This window comes from Phyllostomus discolor, chromosome 11 (genome assembly GCF_004126475.2).
Source record: "Phyllostomus discolor isolate MPI-MPIP mPhyDis1 chromosome 11, mPhyDis1.pri.v3, whole genome shotgun sequence".
NCBI lineage: Eukaryota > Metazoa > Chordata > Mammalia > Chiroptera > Phyllostomidae > Phyllostomus > Phyllostomus discolor.
In genome coordinates this window covers 18,132,580-18,149,689 of record NC_040913.2, presented here as the reverse complement: position 1 = coordinate 18,149,689, position 17,110 = coordinate 18,132,580, and the positions used below count along the sequence as shown (strand labels likewise).

The window sequence follows — 17,110 nt, the reverse complement described above, 5'->3', positions numbered from 1 at the left end:
AAAAATTGGAAAAGGAAGAATTAATCTTCCTGAAGGAAACTGGCCTATGCTCAGAGGTACCCAGGAGGATAGACCTGGGTGAGCTTTTCATTTGATTCCTTTTGGAAGAGGGCCTGGAGGTGTGGCTATTCTCTCCTTTTACCTGCCAGAGGTAGAGACAATACGCAATTCTAGCTGAAGATGCATGTTACTAGCCATTCAAAGGGAAGAGAAAATAAAACCAGCTCAAGAGCAAGAGCAGTTAAAAAATTGTTAGGAAAAATAATTGCCTCCTGCATTCTGCAAGAAAGGGATTTTGTCAGAGACAAGAGTTGCTTAACAAAGGTGAATTAGCAAGGAGGATGCCAAAAGCGATCACCTAAGCAGCAAAGAATTTGGAGACTGGCTTAAGAAGGCTGGATTGAAGAAGGATAACTCTCAAGTGATGCCAGGGCTAGGAAGTTCATTAATAAGGGAAAGGGGACAAGCGCAATAGATACAATCTACTTACAAGAAAGCAAAGTTAATAGACAAAATAAAGCAAGGCAGGTGTGTAATGGAAGGAGAAGCAATTAACTTTGAAATGGCAGGATTTGTGGGGGGAAAGGTAAGCAGCCTGAAAAATTTTTCTGGAACAGGAAAAGAGGAAGGTGATGGAAAGGCCGATAATTACAGGATGAGAAGAATGTTCTCTTTCAGGATACAAAAGATGTTAGGAGACCTGGAAGGAAAAAAGATGGCTCTGAAACAAACATGCTGAAGAGGAATCCTCAAATTCAGGATGATGGAGGAGGATGCAAACTCAACAGCACAAATTAGTTCACTGAATACCTAGTATGTCGCAGGCCCTCTGTTCTAATAAAGGGCATTCCTTTCTGAGAATCTCACAGTCTAGTGGGAATAATTAATAATAATGATGATGATGATGATGATGTTGATTGAGTGCTTCCTCTATGACAAGTATCATGATAAAGGATCAGCGTATTTGATCCTTGGAATCCTTAGTACTCTTAATATTTCTATCATACAATTGAAGAAATAGACACAGAGAGAGGCTAACACAATGAGAAGCGGGTGACTTGGGAGATAAATCTGGACACTTCGACTCCAGAACATATGATCTTAACCACTAGTGTAGTCTGTGTCTCGGGCAGAGGTACCTCTAATGGGTCCATTTGGGGGAGCTTAATGCTTCCTACCCTCAACTATCTCTCCTGAGAAAGTAACACGGTACATGAAATTCCAACATGAGACACCTCTCATTTAGGGTAGATTCACTGTGTAAGAGGAAACATTAAATGATTACTGACTCCTGACTTCAGGGAATCAATTCCCATTCATGCAACAACCACTTTCTGAGTATTTGCTCAGGTGCTAGAATTGTGCCATGCCTTACAGATGCAGGGATAAATTAAATGTTTTCTCCACCATGAAGCACTGCGTGTTCGGGATACCGCACAGCCCCCTGGCCCAGGCTGCCACCATCTGCCCCCTGGACTCCTGCAGAAGCTTCTGAACTGGTCCTTCCACTTTAAGCCCTTCCCATTAATTCCCACAAAACAGTCACAGTTGTCAGTTTAAATGCACATCTCTGCTTGTGTCTCCCTTCTGGAGTCCTTTGATGGCTTCCTGCAGCTCTTGGGATTAAGACCCAATTCATTAAAATGCCCTACAAAGCCTGATATGATCTGGCCTCTCTCTCACTTTTTAGATTAACCTTGCTCTCCTCTGCCCCTTCCTCTTCCAGTGTCTCCATGATATCATGGTTCTTCCCAAATTACTTCTGCCCGCTTAATTGCCATTCATTTTTTTAGATCTCCCTTCCAATGTCACCAGCCCAAGCTGTCTTCATGCGCACCCCTCCTCCATACCCGTCAGCTTGCCCTCTTCATGCCATCGTGCAGCTCCCTGGGATTCCACCTTCCACGCGCTTGCCACAGTTAGTGTGATTGTTTGATGAACGGCTGGCTCTTATGGTAGACTCCATTAGGACAGGGATTCTGTCTTCCTCTCATTTGTATCTTCACACACAGAGAGTGTGCAATAAACATTTATCGATTATATTGATGAAATCTCCTCCTCCCGGAAAAGATCCCTATTTCTTTCGCTGCCGCTTCTGTAGTCTCTCTACTTCACTCACTGAGTATATTTAGGTGTGTCTTCTATTGCCTCGCGGCTGGAGCATATGGGTGCATCTCTGTCTTTTTTGCCTCCACTGCACTCTACTGCCTGCTCTCCTGTCTGTATATTTGACATTTAACCCCCCCTGAGAGATTCTTATAATGGTTCAATTGGTTATTCTCTAGTATAGAGAAGCATGTGGGGCCTTTCTTACAAGCTATTTTACAAGCTGTTGGAAGGTCAGTGAATGGCCTTGCTGCAGCCGGCTGCCAGTTCCTGATCCATGCAGATATGGTCACAGTAGCAGAGTCCTGGAGTACATGTCCCTGAAATCTATATGTATGGGATTGCCTGCACTGTCTTCTTTGAAAGCGGTCAAACATGGCAGGCATGCGGAGCCAGCGCCCAGCGCAACGTTTGGAAAATATTACACATGTAATAAGTAATCACTGAACAGTGAATAATATAATAAATGAAAAATAACTGGGCCGTGGGTGTCTAATGACAACATCAGCGCTTGGCGCAGCAGTGAGAGCTCCTGCCTCCGGGTCGCCTCCCAGAACTCTTTTTTTTTTTTAAGATTTTATTTATTTTTAGAGAGGTAAGGGAGGGAGATAGAGAGAGGGAGGGAAACATCAATGTGCGGTTGCTGGGGGTCATAGCCTGCAACCCAGGAATGTGCCCTGACTGAGAATCGAACCTGCGACACTTTGGTTCACAGCCCGCGCTCAATCCACTGAGCTACACCAGCCAGGGCTTCTCCAGAACTCTTCTGACTGTACCACTTTGCATCTGATGATAAAATGAAATAATAAAATAATGACAAAACTGACACCTAGAGAAAGCAGCCTCTGAATATAGTCTTAGCATATTGTAAAATGCCTTTTTGGTTTTTGGTAGTTGGTTCCCTTTTTGCTTTGTTTCCTTGCTTCCCTTGGTTAATGCTGCTCCCCTCTCACTCTGGAAGTCCCTGATGGATGAGGGTAGGTTAGAGGCTTCCTCTGGGTGGAGAGGGTCTCCTCCCCACCATCTACCACCCTCGGCCAGGCTGGCCCACCCACATTGCCTGGCCATGGTTTTCTGTGCATTTTGTGTCCCCTGGAACAAACTACCGATGGGTGTCTCTGGGTTCGAAAACTCACGAGTGTACTACTACCATATTCCACGGCAATGCATTTGTTAACATTTAAGTAAGGGAAAGAGAAGCTTGCTGGATTTTATATATTAAAGGGATATACTTTGAAGGAGGCAAGTTTAAAAAGAAACGCACACTCATGGGTTGTCAGAGCCAGGGAGGCCTGAAAGATGTGACAGCATTAAGTCTCCATCTGCATTTGGACGGTGCGGCCATTCCCTCAGTAACCTGCATTTTCACAATGATGTTGTGGACATGTAAGAAAAACGAGCTTATAGGGGAATTGGTTTAGGGACAGCCTATCCTGGATGATACAATCACGTGTCTCTGCTCTTTCTGGAACTGCAGAGACATAGACGCAATACACTTAGCTTGTCTTTTTTTGGACTCTTCTCCCTTGAGCTTTGTTTTGTGGGAATTCTGAAGTTGCTCTTGACAGTTAACCTTACTTTTTTTTTTTTCTCCCCCAAGGGAATAAATCCAAGCGCAGCCTTTGGGGCAATAGTGGCCTTTTTGTTCTCTTATTGAAAGCCTCTGGGATTGGTGGCTGATGAATCACCCCTGGTCCACAGACAAAAGCTCTTCTGATTGGCTGTCACTGGGTCAAGTTTCCCACCCTGTCTTATCTCTGTGGCATCCTTGTAGGCTAACAACAGGACTGGGTGTAGGGCCGTGTTAGTTTAGGGAGAGATAGCGTGGTTCAGTCTGAGCTTTTGCCTGGTACTAGTGATGCCAAGTGAGACAAGAGATGGAAAAGCACTTTGCACAGACCAAAGTGCTCTCTGCAGCGAAGGACAGAGCAGACAAGAGAGAAGGCTATGCACGGGTAGGGCCAGTGTGACCTGCAGAAGCTCATGTTACAGGCCGAGGAATCTGAGGACATTCTTTGTCAGGTTGTTTTAATTGAAGTGGCTTTGCAAACACAAATTTTACATGGTGAGCATTTAAAATGTATGGGTTACTGCATCTGGAACCTCAGTTATATTAAGATAAAAGATGTACCTGGGTTTAAAAAATGACAAAAAAAGTGTAGTTAGCTAATGCATGTGCAATTCCTGCATTTGCTAACAGAGAATGGAGGCTCCAAAAAGAGCACATTTAACAAATTGTGCCCCATCCCTTTCATCTGAGAGGAGAAAACTGAAATCCAGGAGGCTGAGGGACTTGCTCAAGGCCACCTAGCAAGTTAATGGCAGAACCACAATTTGAACTCAAACCTTCTAACCCCTAGTTTACATGTCACAATAGCAAGGCCGGCCTAGCGTCTGAAACCTGGGTTCAAGTCCTGGCTCTGCTGCTTCCTGTGTGTCCTTGCAGCTTTCTAACCCCACAGCACGGCAAGGAGCGCCCCACTCGATTTGCTTCCCAGGTCTGCTGAGAGGATACCATGTGCCAGAGTTTTCTGCCAAGAGTTATGTAAGTGCAGGGTCATGTTACATTTGTTTGCTTAACTTGATACTATCTGTTTGATAAAAGCCAACTTTGTAAATAACAATAATAGAGAGGAAACCCTGTTTTGCTTTTTCATTTTGTTTTTTACCCTTTAGAGATTGGCCATAGTGCTGGACACACATTTTACATAGAAGAGGAGCTCACTAAATACCTGTAGATTTATTGAAGAGCAAGGCTTGCAAAATTCAAATGTACTTGTGACAACAGAGCTTACTTTAAAGAAATTTTGCTTTCAGAAAATGTGTGTAAATGAACCATAACCCATAATTAATGTTGCTCACTCCTGTTTTTCATACAATGGACATTAGTGAGGTTTTGTTGTTTTGTTTTATTTCTTAAATAATCAAGGAGGCAAATGATTTCTTCTTTCCCAGGCAATAGTCTGCTTCACCGAGTCATAATATGTGCCCTGGTCTCAGGTGCAGACTCAGATAAAGTGTCACTTTATTGAGATGTCACCACGTTCATCATCGCCACCCACTCTTGGTCTCTGTAAACTCACTGCATGTTTATGTAAAAACTATGGAACAATTGCTGTGTTTTGGAAACACATAGATAGACAACATTCATCATACCCCCATTCTCACAGACGTGGCGAAAACATGCTTCAGAGCTGTCACTGTTATGATACAATTATTTTAGTGAGTTGAAATTCACATAATGTGAAAGTAACCATTACAATGTGTAAGATTCCATCACATTTAGTACCTTTACACTGTCACCCAACCATTACTGACTTCTGTGTTGCTCCAAAATGTGTGGCTCACCCCAGAGAAACTGTGCCCACCAAGCAGTCACTCCTCCATCCTCCCCTCCCTACCCCCTGCCCCTGCCCCTGGCAACCACCAATCTCCTTTCTGTCTCTAAGGATTTACCTGGAGGATCCAATTTTATTGGCTTATACTGCTCTGTCTGGCAGCATCCCCTTCAGTGTCACCCTGGTTCTGAGGGAGGTGGTCAGTTTGAATGTGGATTTCCAAGCTACAACAATATAAATAGAATTAAAGAGAAGTTCACTGACTCGCCACTGGCCTGCCGGAGAGGCGTCGGCTGGCTGTGCCAGAAAGACAATATAATTGACCATGACAGATTACATGCGTGCTTAGAAGGGAGAAAACTGCAGGTTAGCACCTGTCACTTCATTCATACGAGCCAGTCTCAGAATTGTGCTGTTGAGCTACCCAGCTTGAATGGGATGGGAAACAATGTTTGCTCATTCATTCGTTCAGCCAAGAGCAAGTGTCTAGAACTTACAAGCTCCTGGGCTGTGATGTGCTGTGAATGATTGCTGTGTGCACTGCAAGACACCGTTCAAAGGCAGAGCGTTTTCTAAGCACTGGTTTCTTGCAAATCACCCTAAGTAAACAGTCTATTCTGAGGAATCATCTAATACACACCCATGTTCATTAATATTTAAGAATCAAAACTCTGTTAGCGAGATGGGTGATTTTCTCCTAAAATGGCCTTGCAAATGCCTTAACATAATCTGGGTGTCCATGGTAGCCGATTTCATGGCCTCCCTGGCCACAGGTGGCTGTTTCTCAATGCCTGGCTGAGTCGACTGTTGGACTAGGCCGTTTGTTCTGGGCCGTTTAAAAGCCTCTTCATCAGCAGCTCCGTAACTGTGCATTTACAGAGCTTCCCTGTGGTGTCCCACTGAAACCGGGCCCTTGATGCCATGATGTCTAGCCAGTCCTCCTCTGTACGCGTCACTCCTGTGCAGGCCTAAGATGTGATGTAAACAGAGGGCGAAAGCCTGACATGAAGAAAAGAAAATGGGAGGACCAAGGCAGCTCCTTGACGCTGCCATAAAAAGTTATTTCTGGCACGAGTTTGGGTTCCATTTAACCCGTTCTTTGTTTTTAAAAAATCAAATTATCCATGGAACTGGGACCTGGGAACCCCCCAGCCCCTCCCCAATATCATGGTCTGCCTGGGCCTTCATGATAAGAAGTTTCAGGTTATATTCTATTGAAATGCAAGGGACCAAAGAGTGTTTGTTATCTGTTGCCTTTCAAAGGGCTCTAAGCAGTGAAACAGTATCTGAGAGAGTGAGAGAGACACAAGACCAGACTAGCAGGTGTTGATCCAAAATGAGGTGAAAACACTCAGAGCACAGACTCCCAACCCATACGAATATATTTGTGTGCCTTCAGGTAGGAAAGGCCTTACTAAGGGAACACGGTCTACATTTTCAGTCTTGTGGAATAGGATTTAAAACTTTAAGGTATTTGCGCCAGAAGAAAGAGTTCATGATTCACCACCGCACTGCATTCTTCCTGATAGCAGAGGGAAAATGCCACAAAGGTTACTATCAAAGTTACTCACTTGCAGCTTAGATGGAGACGTTTTCAGTTTTGAAGAGATTTGCTGCTCCGTGGCTCAGGCTGCGGTCTTCTCTCATGGAACCCACTGCCTGTCCCTTGAGTGAAAGTGCCCATTGCCGTGGTGTCCCAGGGAGAGGACTCTTGTTAGACTTTGAAAAGGAATAAGGGAAATCATTCTTTCGGTCGACCCTGCTCCTGTTTGCTGTAATTTCCACTGAGCTATGGGGATATTTTGGGATGCTGCTTTGGAGGTGATTAGTTTTTTCCCCAAATAGCCCTAGGTTTTGAAAACATTTACATTATGCAAAGAAAAATTATTTTTTTACCTCTTTGCTCCTCTCTGATGATCAAGATTCTTCTCTTTCAAAATCCAACTTAAAAACCTCAGGAAGCACCTTTGATTTTAACCCATGCCCTGGGTGGGCTCCCACATGCAACCCCACACAGAATTCATTCCCGTGAGCTGAAATCTTCTTGTCAGTAACTCTTTCGAGGATGTCGTTTCTGTTTCTCCAACTAAGCAGATACCTGCTCAGGATAGAGAGAGTCCCTCCACAGAGGGGGTCCAGGAGAATTCTGGGCACACGGGGAATACCCAATAAAGTTAGCCGACTCGACTCAAGGCCAATATACAGGGTCCAGCAGAAGCAACTCTTGCTTAGGTGTGGTTGGTAAGGGTAGGTGAATGTCTCGCATGAGAAGGGCAGCAATTTGAACATTTCATCTAAAATGTCACATGGTGTGCTTGAGTGTGACATTGTTATGTTACAGAATTACAAGCATATGATTTTATAAGAAAAGATTTTGTAATAAAGAGGGGGCATTGTTTGTGGTGGACCCTGTATATTCTGCTATCAAGCCTCTTCTTAGATTTTACACATGTGCACCAAAGATTTTTCAAAGTAAAGCTTGCCCTACATAGTCACTGAGGGAGGGAGAGAGAGAAGAAAAGAGGGAAAGAAGGAGAGAGAGGGAGGAGCCGGGGAGGGAGACAGAGGACAGAAGAAGAACCGCAGGGGGAGAGATGTGATCTTTATATATCAGCCCTGCACTGCCCTGTGGGTACAGTGGACCGGCCTTTGTTTTCATGTGAAAATAATAACTGGTCACAGATTTCCTAGGTGATGTCCTAAGTCTACAGTGAGAGGGGGGCGTGGTTCCCTGAAAGCGTCACCACTCAGACGAGTCCTGGAACCTTGGCCCTCATTAAAAATAATCCACGAGAGAAGGGGGAAAGGAAGTCGATGGCTCCCACGCCTCCTCACTGGGGGGTTTGAAACACCCCTCCGATGCTCCAGCCCGCAACCTACTGTCCCTTTTCCGAGTTTTACGGCCTTTTTCACGTTCTATGATTCCTCCAGCGAAAGAGTCTTTGCAAAAGCCTTCGTCAGAATGGCTCTTCCTTTCCTCTGTATTGAGTTCAACTCATTTTCGTTCATTTCCTTATAAATATTTATTGAGAGTCCAATTTTGTGCCAGGCCTGGTTTTAGGCCCCGGGGGATAATGCGGCAAAGGAGACACAGGGCCCGCTCTCGGGGAACTGAGCTCCCAGCAAGCAGGAACAGACAAGAAACACACGGTGTCAGACGGCTGGTCCTCCTCCCTGCTGTCCCCTCCAAATTTCAGTTCCAGCCTCTCCTCCGCTGCGAGGTCTTTCTCAAAAACCGTTTCCAAAGGCGAGCTACCAAATTCTTCTATTGGAAGTTCTCATATTGTCATTTTGCATATGTTTGTGCGATTATCTGAGGAAAGCCTGGGTCTGCCTTGGCCCAGGGCTTCATGCAGACAGGGCTTATGTCCTTGTCCCACTGCGATCCCAGCCGTTAGCACAGTGCCCGGCAGGCACGTGGTGAGCACTCACTAAATATTTCTGAATGAGTACATTAATATGTGTGTAAATTAGACCATAGGACAAAATGGGATAAAGGCATGAAAGTACTTGGAACTATGAGGTGGCCCTGGGGACTTAACGAAATCTGAAGTTCTGTGGGAAGATCCTTCTTCTAGTATTATCGCCTAGGTGGCCCCTCCTCAGCTCCTCAGGAACCCTAAGGAAAATGAAAACCAACAAACCAGTAAATAAAGCAACCTTTTCAATGGAGACCTGAGGCTGTGATTCTTATGCCCCAAACTTCTCTCAAACTCCAGCCAAGACACACTCTTTCCCGTTCTCTCTCTTCAAATTTGGCGTTTCAGTGAAAGAAATGTATCTTTTTTTTTCTTTTGCTGGCCTTTTTAAAATTTTTCTTCTGCTCTCTGGCATAATGCCAGACAATTGTGTTTGCTCTAGTAATCACATGATCCAATAGCTGGGACACTGAATAAAAAAAGACTTAAGAAAGTCAGTAAATGAACGTATAAAAATGTCAAATTTATTATATTGCACAAATAACTGACCTACATTTCAAGTCCTGGAGGATTCAAATTTTATGCCATTTGGAGGTCATGAAACCTGAAGTGAAAACATATAAGACACATTGTCTTTTTTTCAGAAGAAAACAAAAAAGGTTTTCTCACCTTGATTATTGGTAAGGTTCTGGCTGTGTCCTGAAAACAGTTTCTATAACAGCCACTTTCGTCTTGAACGAAAGCTCCTGAAAACAAAACAAAACACCAACAGCCTGATTTCTGATTCCTTTTTTTTTTTTTTTTGGCTGGCCCTCAATAGTTTTTTTTTTTCCCTGCAGTCAGAATGTACTTCATAAAGTGTATTAGTCAGCTTCCTATTTCTGAGGGACTTGTGTTAAAATGGAACCAAGCCTGCTCTATGTGGATAGGCTCCAAAATTGGGTGCACAGGTACCCAGCCTTGCTCTGCGAGGTTGTTAAAGTCACAAACTGAGAGAATTTTAATCTCCAAGATCGACCTCTTTCAGAAACAAAAGGGGAGGGGGTTAAGGGAAGAAAAGTACACACCTGCAACCTACTTCTTTTTGAAGCGAAGCCTTTGAGCAGATGGAAGATGAGATAGAGAAGGAAAACAGGCCAGTTGCCAGGAGAGGTTTGTTGACAATACAGGCAAGTTCCTTCAGAAGTTGATAGAGAGCTGTTGTCATGGAAATGAAGAGAAATATTGCTGCAGGGTTTCACCCAACAAATTCCTGGGACAAATGTACCTGGATTTAAAAACGGTGGAGCTGAGAAGGGGGGCGGGGAGGGGGGGCAAAGAGCTTCCTGAAGTTTCAAGTAATCCCTCTCTCCGTGGCTTTTCAATACATTTTGCAGAGCCCGAGACTTCCTGGCCTCGGACTATGCAAAGTAAGTCGTCAAAATAAATGGAATTATTTCCTGTGTTAAATGGAATCTGAGGCTGGAATAAGAGAACCAAGTGTTGGAGTGAAGAGTTAATAGCCCACAACATATTTTAATTTAGGAACAGTGCCTGTCATTTATATGACTTCTCTGGAAAGTCAAGGATCATCATGAAAAACAAACCAGAAAGATGTTTTCAGTCCTGGCTACAGGATTCCAGGGGACGTGCACTGTTCTGCAGGGCACAGATAGTAACCTTTAAAAATTAACTAGAATTCATCCCCTGTTCCTCTCCAAAAAAGACAAAAAAAAAATCCTTCAATTTCATAGCTTGTTGCCTGTTTCAGTCAACATATAATCTCTTCCATTTGAGGGGAAAATCTGGTCACAAATTATTTTTCTAAAATGTAAATCGTGAACGGTTTGCAGGACTCAATTTGGTCCTGCAGATCCATCCTCTGGTCTCCCAATTCCCTTTCAGGAAGTCCTTAGGAAGCTGTTTTGTAGCTTTTATCCTCTCTCTGACAGTTTCAGCTGAAATTGACGTCATCTTTTCCTTTTCCTTTCCCACCTCCCACCCTTTTATCCCACTAAGTTTCTTGTTAGGCTTTAATTGAACAAAGCAACACCTGTGTTTTTTACTTGACTTCAAACCCGAATTTCCAATTCATTTTTTTTTCAGCTGCCTACAAGGGTTGTTTTCACTGACAGCAGGTAATTAGCAACTTCACACAGATGGAGGGAAAGTAATCTAGAAGCTATAGAAGACTTTGCTGCCTATTGCTCATGTTAAATTTAGACTCTGATAATCAAAAACTTGACATTGTTTTTCAGTCATTGTAGCACTGGGTTGTGGCAAGAGGAATAAACCGTAAGTTAGGAAACCTGATTTTTCTTCTTGGCCCTGACAGTAACCAGCTAGATAACTTAAAAAATCCTGCCTGTCCTACAGTAACGTTACTTTTCTTCTTCAGCAATTGGAGTGGCTGTTATTTTTTGGTCTCTTGTAATGTTGTTATTCTATAAGAATCATATACAATTCAAATAATAATATACCTATTTGCAATATGGCTCATAATCTTCTAGAAGCTACTGTAAACTCATTACTGCTTTTTTTTTCTTCTCCTTTCTCATCCCTGTTCCCTCTCTTATCTCTCACATTTACACGGGCATTCTCAATTTCTCTCTCACTCCTGTGTTTTCTCTGCATATGATCACAAGCGGTCTGTCAACACTGTTTGAACAATATTATGCCACCTGGTAGGATTTCCTGCAGCCTCTCTGGCTCACGCCACTGTTGCTATGATTCTCTTCCTACCTACTCAGGGGGATTCATCCCAGAGAATGTGCTCAAGGTTAGCATGTGCAGAAATTATCAGTAAAGGTTTGCCCCGATTCCTTGCCATCAGGATTCATTAAAGTCGTTGGAAGATACGAAGACTTAATTCAAGCAAAAGAGCCAAAGCAGGCCAGAGGATGGTTGCTTAGATGTGGGTCAGTGTTTGAACTCATATGCGTTTTTAAAATTTTTATTTAATTAATTTATTTTTATGGATTTTATTTATTTCTTTTTAGAGGGAGGGGGAGGGAGGGAGAAAGAGAGAGAGAAAAACATTCAAGTGTGGTTGTTTCTCACACATCCCCTACCGCAGACCATGTCTGAAACCCAGGCATGTGTCCAGACTGGGAATCGAACCAGAGACCCTTTGGTTCGCAGGCTGGCACCTCAACCTGTTACAGAACAGGGCCAAGGGGGGTTATGATATACTATTACCAAAAGGACCCCCACTAGGTTCCCTATGCCTGCCGCCAGAGGAAAGATGTCTCTCAGTGCCAGAGATTTGTGAAAAAGGAAAGGAAATGTTGATTTAAAGCTATACAGACTTAAAGCAGTGACCCAATGTCTTCATTAAAATATTAAAGTCCTTTAGGATACCCACAGACGCACACAGTCCTTCCTTCTCCCTCTGCCCTAATCTGGGGTACCGTATCTCAGGAAAAGCAGTAGAAGTCTGTGACTCAGGATCCCAGCACCATCAGCTGTGTTGCCACCAGGATCTTCAGCTAATCCAAAACCATGTGGCACCTTCTCATGGCCCACCAGCAAGAGTCCTTTCACCCCTTTTCTTCCAGGCAAAGTCTCTCCTGCTTCCTAAGCCACATGGCAAAAGGGAGCACCCCAAAGCCATGTGGTCCTCAGTCTCGCCAAAGCTGTGGGGGTCTCTACTCTGCCAAAACCTTGTAGTTCTCTCTTCTCATGGCTGACAAGTCTGGGTTTAAATCCCACCCCGCCAACCTTCCTCTGTACCCCCATTTCCGACTCCTGCTACAATCAGTTACACCTGCCAGCACTCCTGTATTACTGCAAGTTCACTGGGCTGCCATGGTGAGTCTGGGCAGGTGTGGCCCCATGGCGTGGTACCAATCAGCTCCAAGCTCTCACGCAGGTGCTGTAACCAGGGGGAGCTGCCCCCCAGTTACATCTTAGGAGGAAGTCACTTCCATCCCCCTGGCTCAGAGCGTGCGTGGCCACAGCAATTTAACATATCTATGTAACCAGTTAAAGGTTATAGATATGTTAAATGACCATGCCAGAGGTTAGCTGCAAAGCTGTTGCTATACAACACAGCCCTGCATGTTCCTGCTCCACGTGTCCCTTCCCCCAACTCACACCTGAGGGGGGAATGGGTGAGGACATCCTATATATCCTTCTAATATTTCCTGGACACCTTGAGTTCTGGACCCCATTCCAAATCCCTATTTGGCCCCCACTCTGGGGTGCACCCTGTTACAAATCCACTGAGCCACACCAGCCAGGGCTCAATTTTATTTTTTAAATTGTAGTTGACATACAATGTCATATTATATATACGATATATATTATTATATATACAATATTATATTATTTGGGGGAATACAATGTAGTGATTCAACATTCATATACCTTACAACGGGATCGCCATGAGAAGTCTAGTACCTCTGTGGCAGAAAAGCCCACAGGCACCCTTGACGTATGGAGTGTGGGGTGTGTCCTGTCACTGTGAAGAGTTATCATAATATTCTCTATTATAGGATATTCTAATAGAATATTCTGTTCTATTATATAATAGAATAGAATGTTATAATATTCTTGACTATATTCCCTGCGCTGTACGTTACGTCCCCATGACTTATAACGAGAAGTGTGTATTTCTCAGTCCCCTTCACGTTTTTCACCCATCTCCCTACCCTCCGGCAGTCATCACTTGGTTTTCTGTATCTATCGGTCTGTTTCTGTGTTGTTCTGTCTGTTAGCTGGTTTTGTTCTTTAGGTTCCACGTGTAAGTGAGGTCATACAGTATCTGTCTTCCTCCACACATCCTATCTAACTCTGGTCACGCCGTCTCAAATGGCAAGATTTCATTCTTTTTATGGCTGAGTGACAGTCCTTGAACACCTGAGTTGCTTTTTTACCTCAGCTCTTGTAAATAATGCTGCCGTGAACATAGGGTTATGCATGTATATTTTCAAATTAGTGCTTCCATTTTCTTCCGAAAAACACTCAGAAGTGGAATTGGTGGGTTGTACAGTGGTTCTGTTTTTAATTTTTCAAAATGGCTGCACCAATTTACAGTCCCACTAACAATGCAGGAGATTCCCTTTTCTCCACATCCTCTGCCAACATTTGTTCTTTGTTGTCTTTTGGATAATTAGGGTTTTTTTTTACAGGTGTGAAGGAACATGTCCTTGTGGTTTGAGTTTGCATTTCCTTGATGATTAATGACATTGGCCATCTTATCACATGTTTGTTTGTCATCTGTTTGTCTTCTTTGAAGAGATGTCTGCTCAAGCCCTCTATTTTTTAATCAGATATTTTTCAATTTGTTGTTGAGTTGTATGAGATTTTCACATGTATTGGATGTTACTCCCTCATTATTACATCATTTGCAAAATATCTTCTCCCATCCAATGAGTTGCCTTTGCTCACACATTTAAAAATATCAATTGTGTCTGTTAGAAGCTGTGTGACCTTTCTGCAGCTACTTAAATGATCTGTGCCTCTGTTTCCTCATCTAAAACATAGAAACGTTAATGGTACTTACCTAACTTCGTTGTTAATGAGACAACACACGTAAAATGTGTAGAGAAACACATGAAAAAACCAATCGCTTGTCTAGTGTGAGCTTTATTGCTGGAGAGGGCAAAAGTGGCCAGGACCCACGGGCACATTTGCTGATGATTTTCAGCTCCTGCTGTTTCCAGAGTTGCTAGATCTTTCCCCACTTTTTATTGCCTTTCCCCACTTTTTATTTATATTTTTTGTCTCACGTTTATCACTTTTTCCCTCCTTTCTATGTTTTTGGTTTGTTTGTTTGTTTGTTTCATTTTGTTTTGTTTTGTGTGTCTCCAGGACGTTTTATACTCTTCTAAAGCCATCTTAACAAAAGGAGAGGCCCCCCCCCGCCCCGATTCCTGCATTGTGACAGGCTTCTGCAAAGGGAAGAAAGGCAATTAGCTCATCTTATTCCACTGAAATATATTGTCCACTTAAAGGCAATTAGTAGTTCTGTGGTTCAGGCAAACAGGATATTGATTTTTTTTCTTTGATCCAACTAAGTAGTTGACGTGTTTGTGTTTTATTCTGCCTCCCAGGTACTTGGGCGTGGGGACCTTGTTTCTTAGGTAATTCCACCCTTGTTTTATGTCTAATGAAACATGAGGCACTCCATAGGAACTCAGGACGTGTTCCTAAATAGGTTTTCTTGTTTTTAAATGAGCAATTCTATGAGTCTGTCTCTATTTTGCTTGTTAGTTTGTTCATAGATAGAGAGCAGGAAGCATAAGGTGTGGAGGGATGGAGCCAAAGGGAAAAAGGACTCATGGACATGGACAACAGTGTGGTGATTGCAGGGGGAGGGGGTATAAAAACACTAAATGGTAATGGAAAAAATACAATAAAAATGGTTTGCAAAGTTTTGTGCTGAAAATTTCTCGCTGGATGATGCTGCACAATTGGGCAGACCAGTTGAAGTTGATAGAGATCAAATCAAGACATCAATTGAGAGAAATCAACATTACACCACGTGGGAGATAACTGACATTCTCAAAATATCCAAAGCAATGAAGTTATTGGTGAAAATTAAAAAACATTAAAACGAGGGATTCCAAAGCATCCTCCAAATAATGTTGACGGTTTCCAAAAGCCATAGAAAGAGGGACAGTGGCGCATAAGCAACTGCCCTAAGCCCCTCTGCTGGGCTTTCTGTCTCTGCCTCCCGTTACTGGGCTTCTAGAGGGTAGAGCTGGGCTTCAGTTTTTGCCACGTTGACTTTCAGTTAGTGGTGCTTGTAATTTATTGCTGGGTCCACTGAATTCTAAACAGAGAATTCAAGAAGGACTGGGGCTTCTGTGTAACACATATATTTAAGGGGAAATAACTATCCCTTATTCTGGAAAAGTCAGATTTTTGCTCCTTAACATAATCTTAGGTAGGGTGTCAAGGGGGCCTTAAACCCTATACAGGTGCTTCACGTTCTGGGCCTTACTTTCCTCAGCTCTCAAATGGTGATCCCAGCACTATCACAGGTACGAAGGTTAATGCCTTGGTATGCCAATGGTAACAATGCCTGACTCAAAATACTCATAAAGTATAGCTATTGCTATTTTTTTTCTCCTCCAAACGTTGCATTCTGCTGCTATGGTTGTGTGGCTGCATGAAGTAATTGCTTATCTTTTCCTTGGAGTCTGTCTGTGGAATGTTGTCACGACCCTATCATTTCTTGCTGTTTGAATATTTGGCCTCTCCATTACAAACACTTCAGATGATGGCTCTCTCCTTGCCTCACAAATAAACCAAACTGGAAGTAAGGAAATAGCTTGAATTGAGATCTGCAAATGCTCTTACTTGCTTTGCCAAGGAGGATTGACTTTATCTCAAATCTTGCTTGTTTATTCCCCAGGGGAGGAAACTTCTGGCCCCAGCTTCTCAGATGGGTTTGAATCTTGGTGTTCTTCCTCACCGAAGAGATTCATTTAGTTTCCCAGCAAAAGACTTTAGTTTGTCCTCTAAGTTTATTCACCTTCTTCATTTCAGCGTGAACAGTCAGCATTTTATAGCAAGTGTACTGGGCACCGTGAGCTAGCTGGTGTTGCAACCCCCAGATCTCAGTGGCTTACAGCACCACTGCATGCAGGGCAGGAGCAGGGGTTCCGTTGCGTGCAGTGTCTCTGCTATGTGCCCAGGCTGCTGAGTTCTGCCCTGGGCTCCCTGCAGCTCATTAGCAGATGCATGAGGTAAACAGTGTGGTGTCTGCATGGCAGGCTTTTGGGGCCAGGCCTGGAAGCAGCATCCAGTGCTCTGCCCCCAGCCACTGGACAACACAAGAGAGGCTGGAAGTGTGCTCAGAAAGACAAAGGAAATGATGGTGAATGGTTGGTTAGTTTCTGCCAAAGCAAGCTGGTTGGTTCTACCGATTTTTAAAAGTGTGAAATGTTTCTTATATACTATACACACATATGTGGAAGATACAAAGCATAAGGCCAGTTTAAGAAATGATATATTACCAATGCAGTTGAGATCTCTTATACGCCTCTCTATTTATGCATCATTTTGTATGCTGCTCTTGAACATAAACTATTTTATTTTGGTGCTTCTTGGTTATTATTTTTTTGACAGATATATTTATATCCAAGCTTTAATTTTTTTGTTATTTTTGGCCTTTGCACAAATAGTATCCTATAGTATGTGTTCTCTGATGACAGTTTTTCAACTCATCTTTATGACTCTGAAATTCATTCGTGTTGATGTGTGTAGCTGGAAATGACTCATTTTCACTGCTCTGTAGTAATCTGTTTGTTAGATAAG

The 17,110-nt window shown here is 43.2% G+C and overlaps 1 long non-coding RNA gene across 1 annotated transcript; it reads right to left on the bottom strand.

The window, feature by feature from the left end:
• Nucleotides 1–8,933: 8,933 nt before the first annotated feature.
• Nucleotides 8,934–10,625, bottom strand: LOC118497240. Its single transcript, XR_004899770.1, has 3 exons — nucleotides 9,931–10,625; nucleotides 9,533–9,609; nucleotides 8,934–9,063 (listed from the first exon to the last, which is right to left on the bottom strand). It is a non-coding gene; the product is annotated as an uncharacterized LOC118497240 (long non-coding RNA).
• Nucleotides 10,626–17,110: the final 6,485 nt, after the last annotated feature.